This window comes from Sinocyclocheilus grahami, unplaced genomic scaffold, assembly GCF_001515645.1.
Source record: "Sinocyclocheilus grahami isolate Dianchi unplaced genomic scaffold, SAMN03320097.WGS_v1.1 scaffold386.1, whole genome shotgun sequence".
NCBI classification, from domain to species: Eukaryota; Metazoa; Chordata; class Actinopteri; order Cypriniformes; family Cyprinidae; genus Sinocyclocheilus; species Sinocyclocheilus grahami.
Window position 1 is genome coordinate 171,961 of NW_015505565.1, and position 21,682 is coordinate 193,642.

The 21,682-nt window shown below is 39.8% G+C and overlaps 1 pseudogene; it reads left to right on the forward strand.

The window, feature by feature from the left end:
* Positions 1-18,040, forward strand: part of LOC107550039 (neurexin-1a-like) — a 116,525-nt pseudogene extending 98,485 nt beyond the window's left edge.
* Positions 18,041-21,682: the final 3,642 nt, after the last annotated feature.

A 21,682-nucleotide genomic window follows, 5' to 3' on the forward strand; every position in this document is an offset into this window, starting at 1 on the left:
ACATTTGTTTGCTTATGTGTAAAACTTTTTAATGAGGAAAAAATTGCCGAGTGCACCTTTAAAATGCGGTTTTCCTGGCTGTGAAAAGTCTAGAAATTTCTCAAGCCATTAAACGTGTTGTGCTGGTTCTGTAATTAATATGCTAGGTGTTGCTTCTAGATAGAGAAAAACTAACTTGTTGACAAATTGGACTAAATTCGAATAGGTCTCACTTTGAATGATTTTGTCCAGTTACCATAAAGAACTGAAAAGGTCATGAAGATTCTGAACCGATTGGTGCATTTAGATTGCAACAGACAGGCCGTGTGTTGTCTGGGTCAGTGTGTTGTGTTTTATCTCTGTGCTGTTACTGACCATCTACATCATTACTTTCGGACTCACTTTTTATTCCTCTCATGTACACTCGCTCAGTTTCTCTTTTACCATCCAAAACATTATAAGTGGTGTTTCAATAAGTGACCCAGACAGCAATGAGGGCCGGTTTAAACTGAACTTCGTGCTCTCTCAAGCAAAAGAGGCCTCGAGACTAAGACCAGGGCACTTAAAGACGAGCCCGTGGCTGGATCACACATTATCGAACCGGCAAAGGGTTTCGGCCCGGCACAATCCAATTGCTTTCAGACATAAAGTGATTGGCCCGTTTCTTTTGTGGATGTGCTGTGGCTCAGGATGAGAGAGAGTGCCGGGAGACTAGAGTCAGTCAATAAGTCTGTATGAACAGAGAGAACCCACAGGCAAATGGAACAGGGCCATAAAGGGGAGAAATCAGCAGGGAAGATGAGCGCCGTGTAGGTGGACATGCTTTCTCCTTTACAACTCTCAGGTTTTCTCTTGCTGGTCTTTCTCTCTCCCGAGTCGAGCGCGAGGCATCATTCAGGGCCCTGACAGTGAGCTCTAATTATGGTGGCGCTGTAATTACATGTCAGAGCAGGAGGCTGAGCAGGGTGATTGACAGGCTTGCCAAGGCCAGTTCAGTCTCGTCTCCTCGTGCGTGACTTTACGGAGTGATTTAGCCTCCACAACAATAAAATCGTAATTTGATATGGTTAAAACTGATTCTGGCACTGCATATTTAATTACCTCCCTGCTCAAGGGCACTGCAGGCACGTCGTATGAAAGCGATAGTTGTGCAATAACAGATATTTCGATCTATTAGCACCCAATCGTGATGTTGGCTTATCATGGCCTTGTGTGTGGATTGCATTACAAAATGGTGGGCTCGCTGCCCTCCGCACACCGTCGATGATGGTAAATGTTGCCATGGAAATCTGAGACTCCTCTCTTCTCGGCACAGCGGTGTCTACACCACTCTCTAAGTTTGCGCCATCTGCGCTCCATTATCTTCCATTACAATCTCTTTCTCTCTCTCAGCACAGCTGCGCCGTCCAAATCAACGGCTTCATTTTTTTAAAGATGGATTTTTAATATCTAATTAATGATAAAAGCTGGCTAGAGAGGGATGCGAAATCAAAGATGAGTTTGTGGTTCTTTGATTACAGGCCTTTGTGATGCCCATTAGACTGGAACGGCCATTAGACCGGACAGCTCTCTGTAATAAGAGCTAATGGAATTTCTTGGGCTCTCCATCTTCCTAACACTTTTCCAGAGTGTCCATCGAGGTCTCCCCCTTAAACATCCTCGAATTAGCCGAGATCTGGAAGAAGAAGGGCTGAAGGAATTTAAGCGGCGCTTGAGAGTGTGAAAATTGCTGTGCATTATGCTAAGGAATAGTGAGATGCATAGAGACCTAATTGTTCAATCTATATGAAAAGTTTGTTAATTGGAGGAACTGAAAAATTAACTGATTATAATTGGATTATATTAAATTATATGGGTCAGTGATGTATAATAGTGTTCACAATAAAGAAACGGGAAAAAAATATTTTAAAGGAAGAAAAAAATTTAATAATGTAAAATTCTACTTTAGGTAGTTGATATTTTCATATGGTTTTGAGGAATTTTAAAGAAAATATTACATTTTATCACCTAATTGTTAAAAATGTAATGTGGTGTAAAAAAATTAAATACTTAAAAAAAAAATACAAGCGTTTTCAAATATCATGAATGATTAATTTATACATTTTATTTATGATATTTAATAAATATAATTGTTTTTCGGTAGTCTGAGCTAACCGAAAATATCAAAGCAAATTTTAATTCAGAAATTACAAACATGCTCATCATAGAAGAAGTGAAATCGAGTCATTTTCTATATGAATTGCATTTTTAATATATTTCTGAATAAACTAAGAGCGTCACACCACAGACCCATGTAATTGATGTTTGATTAGAGAGTTGTAGTAGAGAATCTTAAAAATTCATAATCTATTTTATTTCATAATATTGCTTTGTTTTAAATTTTAAAATCCTAAAACTTTCAGTATGTTTCCAGCTTTACAAAAGATTTTGAGTCCCAGATTGTCAGCGTGGCCTTTGTAGATAAAGGCACTGTAGATAATAGAGATGATTTTTATTGTACAAATGCTTTACAAACGAATGGCTCTGAAGGAAATAGTATTTCATGAAGATCAATCGATTTGCTTGTAATACAGCAAATTTGTGTGTAGCGTAAATGAGGTCTGTAGTCTTTGGAATAATTTTGCATACTTTGCATGACCAGTTTTTTCATTTAATGGCTTCAGATCTGCTCTGTGAGCATACTTAATCTTAAAATGACGTTTGGAGCTTGGATTATCCTCAGATAAACTGGTTTTGCTATTGTCTGACAGTGGCTCAGAGCATATAAGCTTTTAAAGTAGCGTTAATGATCGAAAGCCAGCAAGAGGAGAAGCGTTGTGTTTTACTCGTTTCTGTTCAAACAGCCGCCACAACAAACAAACAACTGAGGTCGTCTCAAAGGAGCCCAACATGCTTAGAAAAACACATGCATGCATCAACTGCTTGTGACTGACAGATGAGATGTTTAATATTTCTATCAGAAGTTGATTTCCTTTGTGACTACCACCCGCACGACTGAGGTTCAGAAGTGACAGCTTTTTTATTATCTTCTTTATCCTCTGTCTCACTCCTTCTCTTTGGTTTTTCTTCTCTGAACTATACTTTCCCTGCATTTTACCTGTTACATCACCACGTTTATGGATATGTGGCTGGTCTGTCCTGTTTTTGATGCCGTGTTTCTGATATCCCTTCACATCTGCGGCTGTGGTGTTTGGCTCGATGGGATTTGGCATGCCAGGAACCCGTGTGTTTGTTCTGATCTTGCTGCAGCCGGGCCGTCAGGTTATGTGCTGGGCTTTAAATAATAAATTAGCATTTCCTGTGTGAGCTGTGCATGTCATTAAACACCCCAGGGTATCTTTTAGATCTAGAGATGGGCAGAGGGCAGTGAAGCGCCTAAAAAATGGCAGCGTGGGCGTGTGCCACGTGAGAGTCATGCATTTATAGATGCCCTGTGTTGGCGCCGAGTGGATTTGATTCCATCAGATGCAAAATAGGTCATAGTTTTTTTTTTTTCTCTTGGTGGAAAAATTCACTGAGAATTACTGTAATATGTTTACAGTGTGTGGTCCTGGTGTCATTACAAATCAGTTCTAGCATAGTGGGAATATATATGGAAATTGCATGTGGAAACTGTTTAAAATTTGTTTTGTGGTTTGCCTTTGTGATTTGAAATGTTGCACTCTATATGTGTGCGTGTGTGTGTGTGACACACTCTTGGTGGAAAAATTCACTGAGAATTACTGTAATATGTTTACAGTGTGTGGTCCTGGTGTCATTACAAATCAGTTCTAGCATAGTGGGAATATATATGGAAATTGCATGTGGAAACTGTTTAAAATTTGCTTTGTGGTTTGCCTTTGTGATTTGAAATGTTGCACTCTATATGTGTGCGTGTGTGTGTGACACAAATTTGTATAATGACATGGGTATGACATAGGTATTACAAGGAGAAGGTGATTTATGAGGACATTTTGAGTGTCCCCATATTTCAAAAGGCATATTAATCATTCAGAATGAGTTTTTTGGCAAATCTAAAAATGCAGAAAGGGATAGGTTTAGGTATAGGGCAATATAAAATACGGTTTGTACAGTATAAAAACCATTACACCTATGGAATGTCCCGACAATTCACAAAAACATACGTGTGTGTGTGTGCGTGCGTGCGTGTATGAGTGTGGGTGAATGTGTCTGTCTAACCTACCAACACTTTGTGGATAAAATTAATATGAAAAATGTCTCTAGAATGTAGCTGATGTATTATTTATTATTTTTCAATGAAAAGCTATATATTAGTGCTGTCAAACGATTAATCACGATTAATCGCATCCCAAATAAAAGTTTTTGTTCACGTAATATATGTATGTGTGCTGTGTATATTTATTATGTATATATAAATACACACACATGCACATATATATTGAAGAGAAATATGTTGTTTATATACTAAATATATTTATTTATAATATAAATTGTATGAATATAAATATATACATGTAAATATTTTCAAAATATATACTGTATATGTGTTTTTATATATACATAATAAATATACACAGTACAAACATATATTACGTAAAAGAAAACTTTTATTTTGGATGTGATTAATCGCGATTAATCGTTTGACAGCACTACTATATATACACACACATACAGTGGGTACGGAAAGTATTCAGACCCCCTTAAATTTTTCACTCTTTGTTATATTGCAGCCATTTGCTAAAATCATTTAAGTTAATTTTTTTTCCTCATTAATGTACACACAGCACACCATATTGACAGAAAAACACAGAATTGTTGACATTTTTGCAGATTTATTAAAAGGCAAATGTACAGCATCTCTGAAACTGATATTTTTGAACTGATTCAAGAAAATGAATCAAGTGATCATAAAACTAGTCTATTAACACATTTTGGGCAAAGGGCCAAATTCACGATGTTGCTTAATGCCAGAAAATCTAATGTATATTACCCAGTAGTTATCATAAATATCTTATTTTAAGTGTTGTACATTGACCTCAATTAGATGTGCATGTGTGTGTCACAACTCCCAAAATACAACAGTCCTGCATAAAGCTTCACGTGTACTCTAATGAGGTACCCACTCATTTCATTCTGTTGCATCATGAGGGCAGGACAATGTTCAGCACAGATAGATTTAAACTGGTCCAGATTCCTGTGCCTTTTTTCCACTTCTGTCTAATTAATGGATCCGGTGACTTGCCCTGCATGCACTGTTGTCCCAGTGCTCATTTACACTGGCCGCTTAAATCAGTCAATCAATACGATTGTTTGAGCTGGCACAAAGCGAGTAATAAAATGGACTGCTGCTCAGCTACTTTTCATGGGGGGGGGGGTTTCCCCCTCCCTCTCTCTCTCTCTCTCCAGAGGTGCTAGATATTGCAAACAGTTATTAATCTGTGTGCTTTTGGATAATGATGACCCTGTTAATTCACAAAAGGTTTGTGTAGTCTTTATGATGAACCAGATATTTGTATTCCGACCTGTCATCTCTAATGTGCGTCGCCGTCGTGACCTTGACTCAGTTTTTGTTATTTTTTATGAATTCTGTCACATTCATAATGTATGGTTGCATTTGGTGCCCGTGCACAGATTCTGCAGACGCAGGGGACAAATCGTGTCCCGTGAGACTGACCATGGTGCGAATAAAACATATCTGTCTTTATCTGTTCTGCCCCTCCTTTCTCAGTAGGCGTGTACGTGCTCAAAGCACAAATTTGAATGCGAGTTAAACAAGCGTTCGTGCTGGTTAGTTTAGCTGGCGGAGGCATTTAGATGGAGCTGAATAACCCAAGATCCCAGAGGATCAGGAGGGCCGGTGGAGATGAAAACATGGAGCTTTTGCCATCCATTGTGTAACGTTCGCTTTCTCGAATGTATTTTGAGAGTGTGCATGTGTGTTTGATGTTAGATTGTAGGTTGTGTCTCTGTGGAGTTTCATGGCAGGGCAGAAGGTGTGCAACCCCCCCTCCTCTCCATATACACACATCAATCTCTTTGTAAAAAACCGCTATAATAAAATGTCTCTAACTGAGCAAACCCTTAGCAACCTCGAGCTGAGCGGCGATGGTGATTGGCTGAGATGAGTCAGGTGATCAGCTTGCAGTCATTCCATATTTTCCCTCTCTCTCTCCCGCCTCTATCCGTGTGTATCTTTCTCGTTTTCTCTTCTCCCTCGCTTACGCCTTCCCTCCCTCTCTCTCTCTCTTCTAGTCTGTAGAAGGCACTCATAGTCTCTTCTGATGCACAGACAATTTATCATCCCTATCTGCTTACCAAAGTAGGACTTCTCCAGTCATCACTTTTGATCTGACAGAGTGGACTTTATTTTACTGGTGTGGGGCTTTTTTATTGCTCTAGGAGCAGGGACGGGGAGATCAGAGAGGGGGAGAGGACAAACTCTCACCTAAACAGAAAAGCAAAGCTGTGTAGAGGAAGCAGACAGTGTAGCCAGGCTGCCATCATGGATGCGAGGTGGCATTGTTCCTCATCCCAGGTAGTCTCTCTTTCTCACGGTCCTTCTCCATCCAGCCATCATCGCATGCAGTCTTTGATGTTGTCATATCCATGCAGCGAAAGAGGCATGCACCATTTGTCTGCAGCTCTCTGCACGTAGAGCAAGCGAGGGAGAGAGAGAGAGAGGAAGCAATTGGGGTAGCAGGGAGAGAGTTAAAAGAAAGAAAAGTTGCAGTGCTTTTGTGAGCGTGCATGAGGTCGGCATCGTTAGTCGCAGATGTCCACATCTGTTGCAGCGAGTCATGGCATGCACGATTCTCATCCTTAATGAGACGCCTCCTTCGGTCGCCTCGACTGCCCACTTACACTGTCATTTGTGCCGTCCTTTTTTGATCTGCATCTTATTTTATTCTGCCCCTCATTAAAAGTGTGTGAAGATCAAGTGCTGTCCTCCAGTAAAGTTTAACTCAGTATGCTGTGAACAAGTGTGTATTGTGTTGCGTGAAGTCTGCAGGTTGCCCGCTCTCTCTCTTTGTATAAAATCTAGAGCTTCAATCTGTCACAGCGTGTTCTGTCTGTGGGCAGCGTGTATGATCAGATGTATTTATGCCCACTTGGATGACCTCTGGGAGTTACTTGTAATGGCTATTTGTGACTCACGTCTTCTCAGAGTGAGTCAAAAGTTGTTTGAGTACTTTTAGGGTTAGTCTTGATGCATTTGCCTTTGTTAATATTTAGTCCTCAGTGTTATTTAACTTTAAAAATAGAATTTGTAAAAAAAAATTTAAAGCCTTTCATTTAGTAAAGTCAATTTGAATTGCCATTTGCAAGCTATTTTAAGCATTTTTTTCATATTTCTAAGTAAAACATGAAACTAAATGGAAAAAAATAGGACTGAACTATTGGATTTTGGATATTGGATTGGATTTGATTTGATTGGACAACAAAAAGTTAATGATACCAACCAGAATATAAACCAGACTGAAAACAACTATGTAGGTAATGGTTAAAATGATCCAACAATTAATATTTATGAAGACAAAAACTTGGAATAATTTTTGGAAAAGTTTTTTGGAATAAAATGCACTGAAGTATCATTCACAATACCAGCAATAATGAAACATGAATTAACTGGGTTAATTTTGATTTTATGTTGCCTTCACTAGAGAATATTAATGAACTGTTAAAAATAACCAAGGCATTGTAAAGCTTTTGAATGTGCTAAAATAATCTACCCAAATGAGAATGATTCTTGATTTGATTTGTGAAGACTTGCACAGGAAGCCATCTTAATTTTCATCTTCTATGAAAGGTCCAGATTCTCTATTACTCATCTCAGTACGGCATTAGGAGATGAAAAACTGAGAGAATCAACCTGCGCTCTTCACATTGCATGTTTTTTTTAGCGCTTTTAAATCTTTCACAAGTTGAAACTCATGTACAGGATGTCAGTGAGCGCATATAGAGGCCCTGTGGGCCAGCTCTGTATATTCCCGTACATGCTAGCATTATACTAGCAGGCGTATCGCCATTGTGTTTCCTGCGATTAATTTTTTATTTTTTTTTCAACTGTTCTTGTTAGAGAATACTGCAGTGCATCAGTGGCCATTTTTTATTCATTGTATGAGCTCTCTGTATTTTAAACACACAGCTCTCAGCGAACTGAGGCTGCATTTAGCACCAGGACCTCTCTATGAATATTCACACTTCATTAGCAGTGCTGCTAAGTTAGCTGGCAGGCTTTGATGTTCTTCTGCTTTCTCTCACTCGTTCTTTCTCTCATACTGGCTGGAGGAAAGGAATATGGAGAAAAAGAAAAATCAGATAGCGAGAAATCAATGGTTTGCTTTGCAGGTCCCAGCTGAGCCACCGAGGCGATTCGGTTTTTATTTCCTATCATTTTGAACAGGCTGAATCTTCATGTCACCATGGCAACAACAACAGACGGTGCACTGTTCTGAGATATTCGTATTCATGGTGGAATACTAGCATCTTCATGACTGAAAGAGATAGAGATGGAGAGATAGAGGTGAATTTGAGCGTCTGAGCCTGGCCATCTCAGACCGCCTATAAAATTGATATTGTTTTTTGAGTGCAAATGGTTACAGAATAAGGGCTTGAGAAATGTGATATATTTTAGATGGAAATTGAGGGAACCATTAGAGAGTTTTGAGGGTCAGTACTTACATGCAGACTACAAAATTAAGAGCGAGACCCGAATATGAGTGTTACTGGAACAATATATCATACCCTTACCTAAGGTAATAACATAAAATCTGCTTACACGAGGTAAAACGGTTTAGGGTTGGAGGGGTCAGTGGTTTAGAGCCACCCACTTCCTGCTCCTGTCTTATCCAGGGCATGTACAGTTGGTTCAATCAGGTCCTACTTTTAGTCTGTGTCTCTGTAGATGAGTCTGGCAGCTGTGAGGTAATTGGAATGGGCTGAATGGAGGTGGAGCTTGAAAAGTGAGAGCGTGTGTGTTGAGGTAACTCCTTTCTCATTAGGGGCACAGCTGGTTCCCCCTCTGTGTTCACAGGTGAACCGAGCGCCGTCGTCTCTCTCTCCCTGTGCTCTCCCGCCCATTTTGGCTCTGTGTCACATCCCTTATTGTGCCTGTTGGCAGTGCAGTAATTAAGAGCAAGCAAAACAGGGAGTCTAATACTGTGCATGTGGTGTCTGTGTGTGTGCGCGTAAATGATATTCTGATAGCACACCCACAGTCTTTAACATGCTCCACCGTAGTTAGTTATTCAGCAGGAGGAAAATGGACAGTCATAATGTAGGCCGATTCTGTCCCCTTCATCCGCCTCAGCACAGCTGTTGAGTGGGCAGTGGATGGAGGAGAACGGCGATCTCAGGCAGATGGATGCTGAAGGCTCGGTCTTAGTCATACGTGACTTTTCTGCAGAAAACAGCCTCACGCTCAAGTGCTTGTGTAACGCCACATCTGAGGACTTAGATTCAAGTTTTGACACTTTGCTGAGGGGTAGTGTTTCCAAGAGGAAAGCGAGTGAAAGAGAAGGATGGTTTCAGGCACTCAGCTGTGTGAGAGGAATTCAAATACAGATCCTAACAAGGTTTGGGTGGAGAATGTTCAAGTAAAGCCGCCAGTCACAATGGCATGTAGTCATTTAGCAGGTTCCTGTCTGCTCTATACAATTAGGGCTGGAAGATATAACAGTTTATTAATTTTGATCATTTTAGATATGAATACATTAAAATGCTGTAAATCTATTTGGCTATATCATTCCATATATTATATTTTATATATACCATTATTGCAACCAAAGTGTTAAGTGTGACCAAATAGATTAGAAACATTTCAATGCAAGATCTACAAATTCAAAAGCATAAAAAATCTAGTTAAAATAGTCAAGGCATATTTTTTAATATATTAAAAATTCCACTCGAGTATGTCCTTGAACATTTTTGAGTGAGGACAAAAATATGTGAATCAATTAAAAGAAAAGGATAGTTAGAACTGAAACAAAGGAATGCAAGGAAGGATCTCAAAATTAGTTTAATTACATATTAGTTAGGAAACAATTAGAATTTTATTTATTATTGCTAACAGAATCGTTGGAAATACACTACTTTTCAAAAGTCTGGGGTCAGTATAATTTTTTTAAAGAAACGTATTCAGCAAAGATGCATTAAATTGATCAAAAGTGACAGTAAAGACATTCATAGCATTACTAAAGATTTCTATTTCAAAAAATGCTCTAACTTTCTATAAAGGCTCAACTGTTTTCCACATTGATAATAAGAAATGTTATTTGAGCGTATTAGTATGATTTCTGAAGGATCATGTGACACTGTAGACTAAAGGAATAAATTACCTTTTAAAATGTTAAAATAAAAAAGTCGTTTTAAATTGTAATAATAATTCACAGTATTACTGTTTTCCTGATTTTTGATCCAGTTAATGAAGCCTGGGTGAGCATAAGGGATTCCTTTCAAAAATATTTAAAAATCTTTCCAACCCCAAGACTTTGAACAGTAGTATATGTTGTGAAAATTCTATATATGTTGCCAAACTCTACTTGCAGCTTGAAATGGTTGTTCCAGCACAATGGTGATACCTCATGGATCTTCACTTGTGTTTTCAGTTTCCTGCTGACATCTTTAACCGTTACCCCACACCTTTCTCTCACTCCTTCATGCCTGTTCTAGAACTCCCTTTTTTCTCTCTGTGGTCATGTCAAGAAAAGGAACATTGAGTCTAAGTTGTCTCTCGCTCAAGCCTATGCATTATTAAGACTGTGTACATTTCCCCTAACCACATTTCGGTTGACTACTAATCTCAATGTCTATGATAGCTGTGGTCTTTTATTTTATGCCTTCCATGTCAGCTCGCAGAGCGAGAGATGGAGTGGTATGGATGACTTCACCCATCAGCCTGTGGCTCCCAGGACCTCGGTGTTATTATTCTGTCTCTCTCTCGAGTCAGGCAGACACATGCCGCTGCCAGCCTTTAGCGAGGGCTCTGTTGTGCACTCCTGCTGCAACACATTACCTCCATGTCTCCCAGCCTTCCAGCAGCACACAAACCAGCACTGTAACGTCAGGGATCTAAATTATTCACCCGCACTGACCTACTTGCAGGGTGTTTGAGAGCTGAGAGTTGAACAGATATTGCTACAAGGAAAATGGCAACCACTTTGCTCTCCCTTTTTTCTCTGTCTCTTTCTCTTCCCGTGTTGTTTCGTGTGGTCTGCGTGGCTGGGATTATGGTGAAAGGTCCTGATTGGCGTGGGCAATGCCCTGCAGCCTGTGGGCAGAGCTCAGAGAGACAAATCGATGTCTTTCCTCTCTGCACGCACACACACTCAGCCAGTCCTGCATTTCTATTGGGACAAACACACATGCATGTACACGTTTGGCCAGCTGGCAAATGCATACACACTCTGGCTAATTGCAGAGAGAGAGAGAGAAGTGTGAAGACTGGCACTAAATGGATGCCACCAAAGCGACGTCGTCAGATGGAATTTTCTGCCATAGCACTGAGAGGAACGTCGAGCTCGCTACCTTTTTGCATAGTTGATGGAGAACTCCTGCACGGAGAGACGTTCTGAGCTATTAGACCACAGTCGGATACCATCTTTGGAATTCAAACCGTGAAATCTCAACATGGCTTTCTTTCCCTTCGGAACCATCACTGGAGCAGAGGCAAGATTTCCTTCAGTATGTTGTGCGCGTCTCAGCGCCGTGTGTTGTCATTGATAGGACTTGTCTTTAGATTTGCTTCCTATGGTTTTATTTCAGATTAAAAGGCATTTGATGAGATTGTTTTCCAGTGGGACAGAGGGTTGTGAGGGGCTTTGATGCTCCTCACACCACATGTTCCTGCGTGACTGTCTTTATAAAGCAACTGCCGGCTAAATTGTATTCGTCAAAGGATTTGTGAAATCTTTGTGTATGTGCGTGTATGTGTTTGTGCTGCTCCGATCAATTTTTCCGCCTTGATGTGGAAGTCTCTCCAGACTGTACTATAAGGCGATTTGGTGTGTTATAATCCACAGACACGGTTGTTTTTGTGGAAATGTTGTGACCTTTGACAGTTAGGACACCTTTGATCACACCTGTGAGTCAAAGCTCAGAGGACCTGTGAGAGATGTCAGAGTGGCAGTGAAAAGGACATTTCCTTTTTCGCTCCTCTCTCTCTTTCGCAGCGTGAGGCCTTAGATGACACAGCAGCCATATAAAACTGTAATGATGCCACTAGGTGTTTTTGGACTAACCCTTCATCTCTTCTGTTTCTCTGGTACAGGATGATCTTCTTGTAGCGTCGGCAGAATGTCCCAGCGACGATGAGGACATTGACCCTTGCGACCCAAGTTCAGGTGGGTTAGGTTAGTCATTTTTCTTTTATATTATTACTGTCCACTTGTTCTTTTCCTCCAAAGGTGTTTGCCCCATTTTTCCATCATTCTGTTTGAAACCACTCCATGAAAGATTATTTGACTACAGTACAACTTAAAAGAATGCAAATCCATTTTCTGTGTAGTGTCTGTTCACAATAATTTTGGGGTGAAACAATCCTTAGGTTTGACATTTTACCAAATGCACTTATAAAACTAGTGTTAAAATACCAAATGGCGTAATTTCTCACAAATTCAGCCAAGCGGGCACATTTTACAGCAGAAAAATAAAAACAATCTAGAAATAATGTGTCCATTGTGTCAAGCACAACAAGATTTCAGTGAGAAGTCATTTTCCTGAATGTGAAAATTCAATGCAACAAAACCGCTAATCATAACAGCGAGGGCGAACTTAAGAGCGTAAAACCTAGAACACTTTTTGTATTTTCAGCACTTCCGTGAGGCGGCATCCAATTTGTGGTGTTCCTTGTTGATCTTGAGGGATTTGTCATATCCGATGTTTCTCAGCTTCTAAAAACAACCTCTCCTAGGCTCATCCATGTTTGATGTTTAATAATCCAACGTTACGGTGCAGAAATAGAAACCGAGCGACTGACAAAATGTAGCGCCGTTCACCACTTGTCGCAGCTAGTTCGAACAGGAGCTCAGATTAACTCGAAAGAGCTTTTATCGTTTTGTTACCTGAGCTGCGCTGTTGCTTATGTGCTCATTTATCAAAGTATTCACAGTGTGCACTGGAATATATGTTTGTATAATCTGCCTTTGCTTCTTTAAACAGACATTAATACCTCATTAAACCACATTAAATCCTTTACCCCGTTTATGTGCTGTAAATATAGTATTTTAATTTTCTTTTTGGCACAGAGGGAGCTCATTGCTTAGATGAGTTTTTAAATAGGTCATTATATTAAACAAACTTAAACTTGTGCCTGTCATCAAATTTCTTTGTGCTTCTATATAATTTCAGCTCACATTTAGTTTTTTGCCAGTTTTATGCAGAGTTACATATGCCAAAGTCTATATCTTTGATTATTTTACCCATAATCCCTATTTTGATTGTGTGCGGGTTAAAGAGACCTGGCGAATTTTGTTGAGGTATAAATTCAGAAAAGGCCAGCGTGCATGCTAGCGTAGTACATACTGCGTTTCCCATTTCTCCACGCAGCAGGTGCATCCTGGTTACTCAGTCGACTGCGCAAACCACTTTCGACATGAAAAATGAAACACAAAGGTTAAACCAATCTGGATTCCTTCAGTTGGCTTAGTTACAGACTCTAGTGGCCCATGCAGCAGTCATATTATACATAGGGCAATGAAAGCATGTCCAAGACGTAATGGAAAAACACGCTGACAAGTCATGCAATGATCAAACACAGAAAAAAGGAAAAAGAAAATGTTGGCCAAAGCTCAGAAGGTCTCAGATAAATGATGTTACGGATCCCCAAAGTGTCCTCCTTCCAAGCAACATTTCTAAAAACAGATGTTTGAGCAGAGGTCGCCATCCATAATTCCCTGCTGTACTTTGTCATCATCTCATTTCCTGTACCTGCGGGTTGCAGTGGATCGGGCCTAAGCTGTTCACGGCTTTGTCACAGGTGTTGTTTTGTTGAGCATTTGCGCTCAGCCTGCAGCCGTGCTGTCTCGCAGTTACTGTCCCCTCTCCAAGAGACATAAATCAGAAGAAACTATACCACACTGTTCCACCCACCACGCTACTCTCTGCCAGGAATAAATAGCGAGGAAGCGAGGTTCACTCAATGGTCACAGCTCATGGAAAATGTGCAACATATCCGTTCTGATCGCTCTATCTGTGTCAGCCAGATGTGTTTTGCGACTGTTTGATAAGCAAAATGAGTTAGCACAAGCTTACAGTACAAGTTTGTCCATTCTGCGGCAGTACATACTATACATATATTGCAAGGCTGAGTGTCTTTTTTGTGGTTTATATCCCGTTTACTCAAGTGACTGTACTGTGCCGTGAAGCAGTTTCTCAGTGGGATATCTAATCTCGTCAGGAGAGAAATCAATTTGGCAAAGAAATATTGATTTTGGGGTTTCTTTCAAGTTTCTTCTCCTCTTAGTATTTCTCGTCAGCTCAGAACTGAATATTATCATTACTGGTGTGAAAGAAGCTGCAGTATTGACATTACAGTAATGAATACTTGTAAATTAACTTTCATAATCAATAAGAACAATTACTTAAATGGTTTAAGGTTTTTAAGAAAGGGGTCCATTCTGCGGCAGTACATACTATACATATATTGCAAGGCTGAGTGTCTTTTTTGTGGTTTATATCCTGTTTACTCAAGTGACTGTACTGTGCCGTGAAGCAGTTTCTCAGTGGGATATCTAATCTCGTCAGGAGAGAAATCAATTTGGCAAAGAAATATTGATTTTGGGGTTTCTTTCAAGTTTCTTCTCCTCTTAGTATTTCTCGTCAGCTCAGAACTGAATATTATCATTACTGGTGTGAAAGAAGCTGCAGTATTGACATTACAGTAATGAATACTTGTAAATTAACTTTCATAATCAATAAGAACAATTACTTAAATGGTTTAAGGTTTTTAAGAAAGGGATAATAAGCAGTCAGCTGGTCATTATTGCAAATTAAGCCTTGACAAGGTGATGGACGACCCCAACATGGAGTTAATTAAATGGCTTCTGACTAAATAAATACAGTAAAATATTGATGTTCAAATTATAATTTTTACCTCCATATTATCTTAAAGCTTAGGAAAATTGAAAAAAGCATCACAGTGTAGAAACAAATGGCTTAACAAAAAGATGAACGCAATAACAATATTATAATACTAATATCGCAATGTAACAGAATAGGGCTACACGATTAATCAAAATTAATTGCGATTAGGTAAAAGCTGTGATAGTTATGCGCATCTTGTCAGTGAAGCATGGTTCTGTGATCAGTAGTAAATCTCCATCTGAAGCCCAGAGGGCGCTCTCACGCAGAAACTCCAAATACGCCCCGCAGAAGAAATCCCTATAGCGGTAGCTAAATAAACAGAAGATTTAACTGCTTTCATTGATTCAACATGACTAATAAATACACGACTACGACAATATATGGTTTATCTGAGTTCATCTTATTATACTTTTCATTGTAATAAAGTATATATTAATGCAATGCTAATCGACATAGACTTTATCACTGCTTAGAATACTATGAAATATGTTGCGTGCCTTATTCTGTGTAAGAAGCCACAATCTCACAGAAGGATTTATTTCAAACACTCGACTGAGGTTATGAAGTAAGTTTGGAGCAAAAACATGTTATTAAATGTAGGATTTTCACATGCTTTCAGGTGGAGCACCATTTACTACGCAGAGCCGTAGCTCACCGACAAGCTATGCAAGCTATTTTCATAATCATAGAACGATTTTTTCGATTTCATAATCGTGTGATTAAATTGGTCTGCGATTATGAACACGGTTTTGCGTAGCTTGTCAGTGAACTACGGCTCAGTGTAGTAAATGCTGCTCCATCTGAAATCACGTGATGGAGATTTCACAGAAGGATTTATTTCAAACACTCGACTGAGGTTATAAAGTAAGTTTGGAGCAAAAACATGTTATTAAATGTAGGATTTTCACATGCTTTCAGGTGGAGCACCATTTACTATGCAGAGCCGTAGCTCACCGACAAGCTATGCAAGCTATTTTCATAATCATAGAACGATTTTTTCGATTTCATAATCGTGTGATTAAATTGGTCTGCGATTATGAACACGGTTTTGCGTAGCTTGTCAGTGAACTACGGCTCAGTGTAGTAAATGCTGCTCCATCTGAAATCACGTGATGGAGATTTACTACTAATCACAGAACCGGCTTTACTGACTAGATGCGCATGACAATCACTTTAGATTAATCGTGTAGCCCTATAACAGAACTAGCAATGGCCCATTTCTTAAGTATTGTGATGTACATTACAGAAAAGGTTCCAAACCCTGGTCCTGGAGTATCCCCAACTTGGCACATTGTATGTTTCCCTAATCAAGCTTACTTAAATCTCCTCATCACCTTGTTAGTAAAGACTCCAAGACCTGAAATGGATGTGTCAAAGAAAGACATTCAGAATGTGCACTGTTGGGTTGCTCCAGAACCAATGTTAGGAACCAACAGGTTTCTTCAACCCTGGTCCTGATGAGCTACCATCCTGCAGATTTCAGCTCCAACCTCAATGAAACACACCTGAACCTGAACTAATCAAGGTGTTCAGGGTTACTCAATTACAAGAAAGGTGTGTTGGAGCAGTGTTGGAACAGAAGTCTGCGGGACCATAGCTCCCGCGGTTTCGGTTACCCAATTGACCGGGCTAATATTTAGCATTGCCACGAATGATGGAGGATATTAGGAAATAGCTGAACACTGAATGCCGCAAGTAACTAATCAAAATCAAGTGTTCTAGAGAGCTCTGTAATAATAGAGTTAAATGAGTATCCCTGTGGCTGTAATGAATGGTCTCTCTCTCTTTTCCCTTCCTGTATGTCCACAGCTAACCCTCCCCTGCCCGAGGCCAAGGGTTACCCCAGCCCGGAGGTGATTCGGGAGTCCAGCAGCACCACGGGCATGGTCGTAGGCATTGTCGCAGCAGCCGCCCTCTGCATCCTAATCCTGCTCTACGCCATGTACAAATACCGAAATCGCGACGAGGGCTCGTACCACGTGGACGAGAGCCGTAACTACATTAGTAATTCCGCCACGCAGCCCAACGGAGCCGCCGTCAAAGAAAAGCCCATTGGCGTGCCCAAAAATAAAAAAGATAAAAAGAACAAGGACAAGGAGTACTACGTCTGATCTCACAGACTTTCTCCCCCCCTTACAACCCACCCACAGATCCTGTGCTCCGAACTCACACGCAAAAGGGGAGGGAGATCCACCTGTGTATAGTAATTGAGAAAAAAATACATTGAATAAGACAAAACTGTCTTAGTTTGACCTAAGACACAATATACTGTTACTAACAACAAGAAAACATACATTATAACCAAGCACACCAGAACTTTACTAAGCTGAAAAGTGTGTACAAAACGAAACAGAACCGTGCAAGAAGACTCCACGTAGTCACTACAGTTGTGGATCACTGAGAGACAAGGCCGCTGGTTAGAATTAAGTGTATTTCATATTATGTTGCCTGTATATGTGTTGCCGGAACATTTTCCCTCTAAAGCCAGACAAACCATCTGCAACAATCCAAACAGACATTCACCGATGGGACAAACGGAAAAGGAACGAAGGACTTAAAAATGAGATGCTACTACCTATGATTGTTAAATCAGCCAAAGTATTTGACTCCCTTTTCTGATGGCAGTATTGCGCGTTTGGATGAGAAAGGACTGCTCCTTGTGGGATCCGAACTGATTTCCATTTGGTGGACAGAACCCTTGGTGTCAAAGAGAATTGTGGAGGCCTTAAGTATCAATCCAAGTGTAAAGGTTGATGGAGTTTCTTCTGTTTGTATGTTTGTCAAAACGATGACAGATGACTACAAGGAATACCAGGGCCATTCGGGATAGATTGAGGAAAATCTCCATGCACGTAAAGTATCTTATTACATGTTTATATACGGTGCAAAGACTATCTGTGTGCTCTCTGGACTGTGGCTGAAGTGGTGTTTTATAGCCTGTTATATAGATGATGCCAACTACAGTATACCTGCTCTTCAAACTTTTTTCTTTTTTTTTTTTTTTTAGAAAAAACCAAGGTGAAAACAAATGAAAAACAGAAAATTAAATGTTAATGTGTTGCTATAGCGATAGAACAGTTTCTGCCATTAGCTATACAGATTTTATTTCTCCCCCCCCTCCCTTATGTGCATCTCCAACATATTTTCTTTTTGACATACTCCTCCTTTTTTGTTAAATTTTTTTTTCTTTGTTTTTGCTGTTGTGTTAACATTAAAAGACGAGTATGAGTATAGGTTTTGGAAAGCAAACAGTTTCTGCCATTAGCTATACAGATTTTATTTCTCCCCCCCCCTCCCTTATGTGCATCTCCAACATCTTTTCTTTTTGACATACTCCTCCTTTTTTGTTAAATTTTTTTTTCTTTGTTTTTGCTGTTGTGTTAACATTAAAAGACGAGTATGAGTATAGGTTTTGGAAAGCAAACAGACATGTGGAAAATAAGATTTTGGACTGTTTAAGCAATATCCTCTTGCTTGTCTTAGTGACCAAACAAATTATGCATGGTATTTAGGACTCCGAGTCTACTGAGAGACAATATCATAATCTCAAAAAGTAACAAATGAATTCAGTCCCCCAAAACGGAGTATTGGATTATAGCTAAAAAGCACAAAGATAGCAAAAACAAACCCTTCAAAAGTGTTTGCAAACATTCTTCTCTCTGCTATCTTGTACTGTGTGGAATGTACAAGAGGTATAAAATATATGACATTCTGAATAAAATGTTGCTTTTTGTTTTTGTGTGTTTTTTTATTTGTGTACAATTTTTCTATAATACCTTCTTTTGTTTTTATTGTGACAATTCTTTGATGACCTCAAAGTGAAGATTTATTATGAAAAAAATAGTTTTGAAAAATCAAATGAATAAATAAAATATTAAGACCTATGAAAGCTTTTGTTCTTTGTTCTTTATATATAAATCACATTAAAGGACTTTAGAGAGTTTTGTGGTGTTCAGTTTGTTTTTTCTTTTTGTTAAAAACATTATTTTTTTAAGAGCCATGTTATATTAACTGAAAGGTACAAGAAAATACTTTCAGGGCTCGACAATAAGTTCTGGCCGATGGGCCAGCATGAAAGACATTCGGGACAGTAGACGGATTTGTCACTTGCCCGATCGGGCCACTGCAGCATCGTCACGAAATCTTATCATTTGCATGTGTTTTTAAGCCTTGTACATTTATAAATGAAAGTGATTAAAAAGCATTTGTGTGCGAAAGACAGCTACAGTGCCTTGCGAATGTATTCATACCCCCTTCATTTTTTTCACATTCTGTTTTGTTGCTGCCTTATGTTAAACTACTTTAAATTAGTTTTTTTTCCACAACAATCTACACTCCAGAAACCATCATTGTCAAGCAAAAAAACTGTTTTTTAACATCTTTGCAAATTTATTAAAAAATAAAAAACTAAAATGATTCCATTGCACATCTGGGACAGTTGACATTTAGCTCAGGAGCATTCATTTTGCTTGTAGATATTACTACATTTCAAGTGACGTTAACCTGTGGCAAATTCAATTGAATGGGTATAATTTGGAAAGGCACATGCGTCTTAATAAAAGGTCTAACAGCTGATAATGCATATCAGAGCAAAAACCAAGCCCTGAGGTCAAAAGAACTACCAGTAGAACTCCGAAACATGTTTGTGTCAAGCCACTGATCTGTGGAAGAGTTCAGAAAAAAATTCTGCTTCACTGAAGGTTCACAGAAGCATGTAGTCTCTGTTACCCTTAATGGAAGAAGTTTGAAACAAACAGGACTCTTCCTAGAGCTGGCCTCCTGGCCAAACTGAGCAATTGATGGAGAAGGGCTTTGGTTAGCATGGTGACCAAGAACCTAATGGTCACTCTAGTTGAGCTCCATGATCATTTGTGGAGATAGGAGAAATCTACAGAAGGACAAACATCGCTGCAACACTCCACCAATCCAGTCTTTATGGCGGTGTGGCCAAACTCAATCCTCTCTTCAGTTAAGACACATGAAAACACACTTGGAATTTACAAAAAAGCACCTAAAGGAACCTCAGACTCTGAGAAACAAGATTCTCTGGTCTGATGAACCTCAATTCTAAGCATCATGTTTGAAGGAAACCAGCTCCGCGCATCACCTGCAGAGTACCATCCCAAAAGTAAAGTGTGCTGGTAGCAGCCTCATGCTGTGGGGCTGTTTTTCAGCAGCAGGGACTGAGGGATTCGTTAGAGTAGAAGAAAAGCTCAGTGCAGCAAAATATAGAGATAGCCTTAATGAAAACCCAGTCCAGAGCATTCAGAACCTCAGACTGAAATGTGCATCTGCCCCCATCCAACCTGACAGAGCTTGAGAGGTGAACAGATAAGGTGAAGAATGGCAGATAATTGCAAAATGCTGATGAGCAAAGCTTGTTGCATCAAACAAACAAAAAACTTGAGGCTATTAAGGTGCTTCAGCTAAATATTAAGTTAAGGGTATGAATACTTATGTAATGTACTTATTTCAGTTTTTTATTTTTAATAAATTTACGAAGTTGTGACAATTCTGTTTTTGCTTTGTCAGTATGATGTATGGAGTGTAGATTGATGTGGGAAAAAAAGTAATTTAAAGAAGTTTATAATAAGGCAGCAACATAAAATGTAAAAAAAAATGAAGGGGTATGAATACTTTCGCAAGGCATTGTACATTCAGTACTCGTGTGTGAACAGCGTGGGATTGGGATCCTACCCAATCCCAGTCGCGTCTCTGACACGCGCGAGCCGCCTGAACGGAAAAATACATACAAAAGTATGTCAAAATGCCCCTCTTGGCAAGTAACCTCTCGGTTACGTATGTAACCCTCGTTCCCAGAAGGAGGGAACGGAGACGTCACGTCGGAGGACCGACGAATTGGGATCTCGCTTAGAGGGACCAATCTACTTCGAGTGTAAACTAAACGAGCCAATGCACATTGGCATGCGATTATTGCATCCAGCTGCTGCTGATCACAGCGTGAGTATAAGTAGGCAGCAGATGCAGCACATATTCGGGTTTTCGCTGAAGAGCCGGGCCGGTGACCCGGCCGCTCAGCGGTGGTACAGGAGTTGTGGCAACGGGACTGACGTCTCCGTTCCCTCCTTCAGGGAACGAGGGTTACATACGTAACAGAGACGTTCCCTTTCAGTCGGTCACTCTCGACGTCACGATCCCAATTCGTCGGTCCTCCGACGTGACGTCGAGATTGACCGACTGAAAGGGAACTTTGCAGCTTTAACAATGATTAATCTATATTTAATTTATACAGTGGAGTTGTTATGGGGCTGACGAGACATGAGACATGCGGATCCATGTGCAAGCTTTATTTAAAGCAGAGAGGTCAGAAACACAGGCAGGGTCGAATAATGGCAAACAGGTATATGGTGGACACGACACAAGAATAATCCTAGGGCTAGCGAAGGTCAACGAATGGCAAACAGAATCAAAAGGGCGAGACTAAAGGGATAAATCCAGGAAAACAGACAAGGCAAGACTAGGCTAGGCTAGGAAGCTAATGAGGGCTCTGTAGAGTAGCTATCACTGCTTGCGATAAGCTGGCGACATAACTCAGCAGTTAGAAAGGAGTGAGAATGAGTGTTAAATAGTGAGTGAGTGATATGAAACAGCTGTGTGCAATCAGTGCTGTGTGCAATCAGTGTAATGAATGATGGGATAT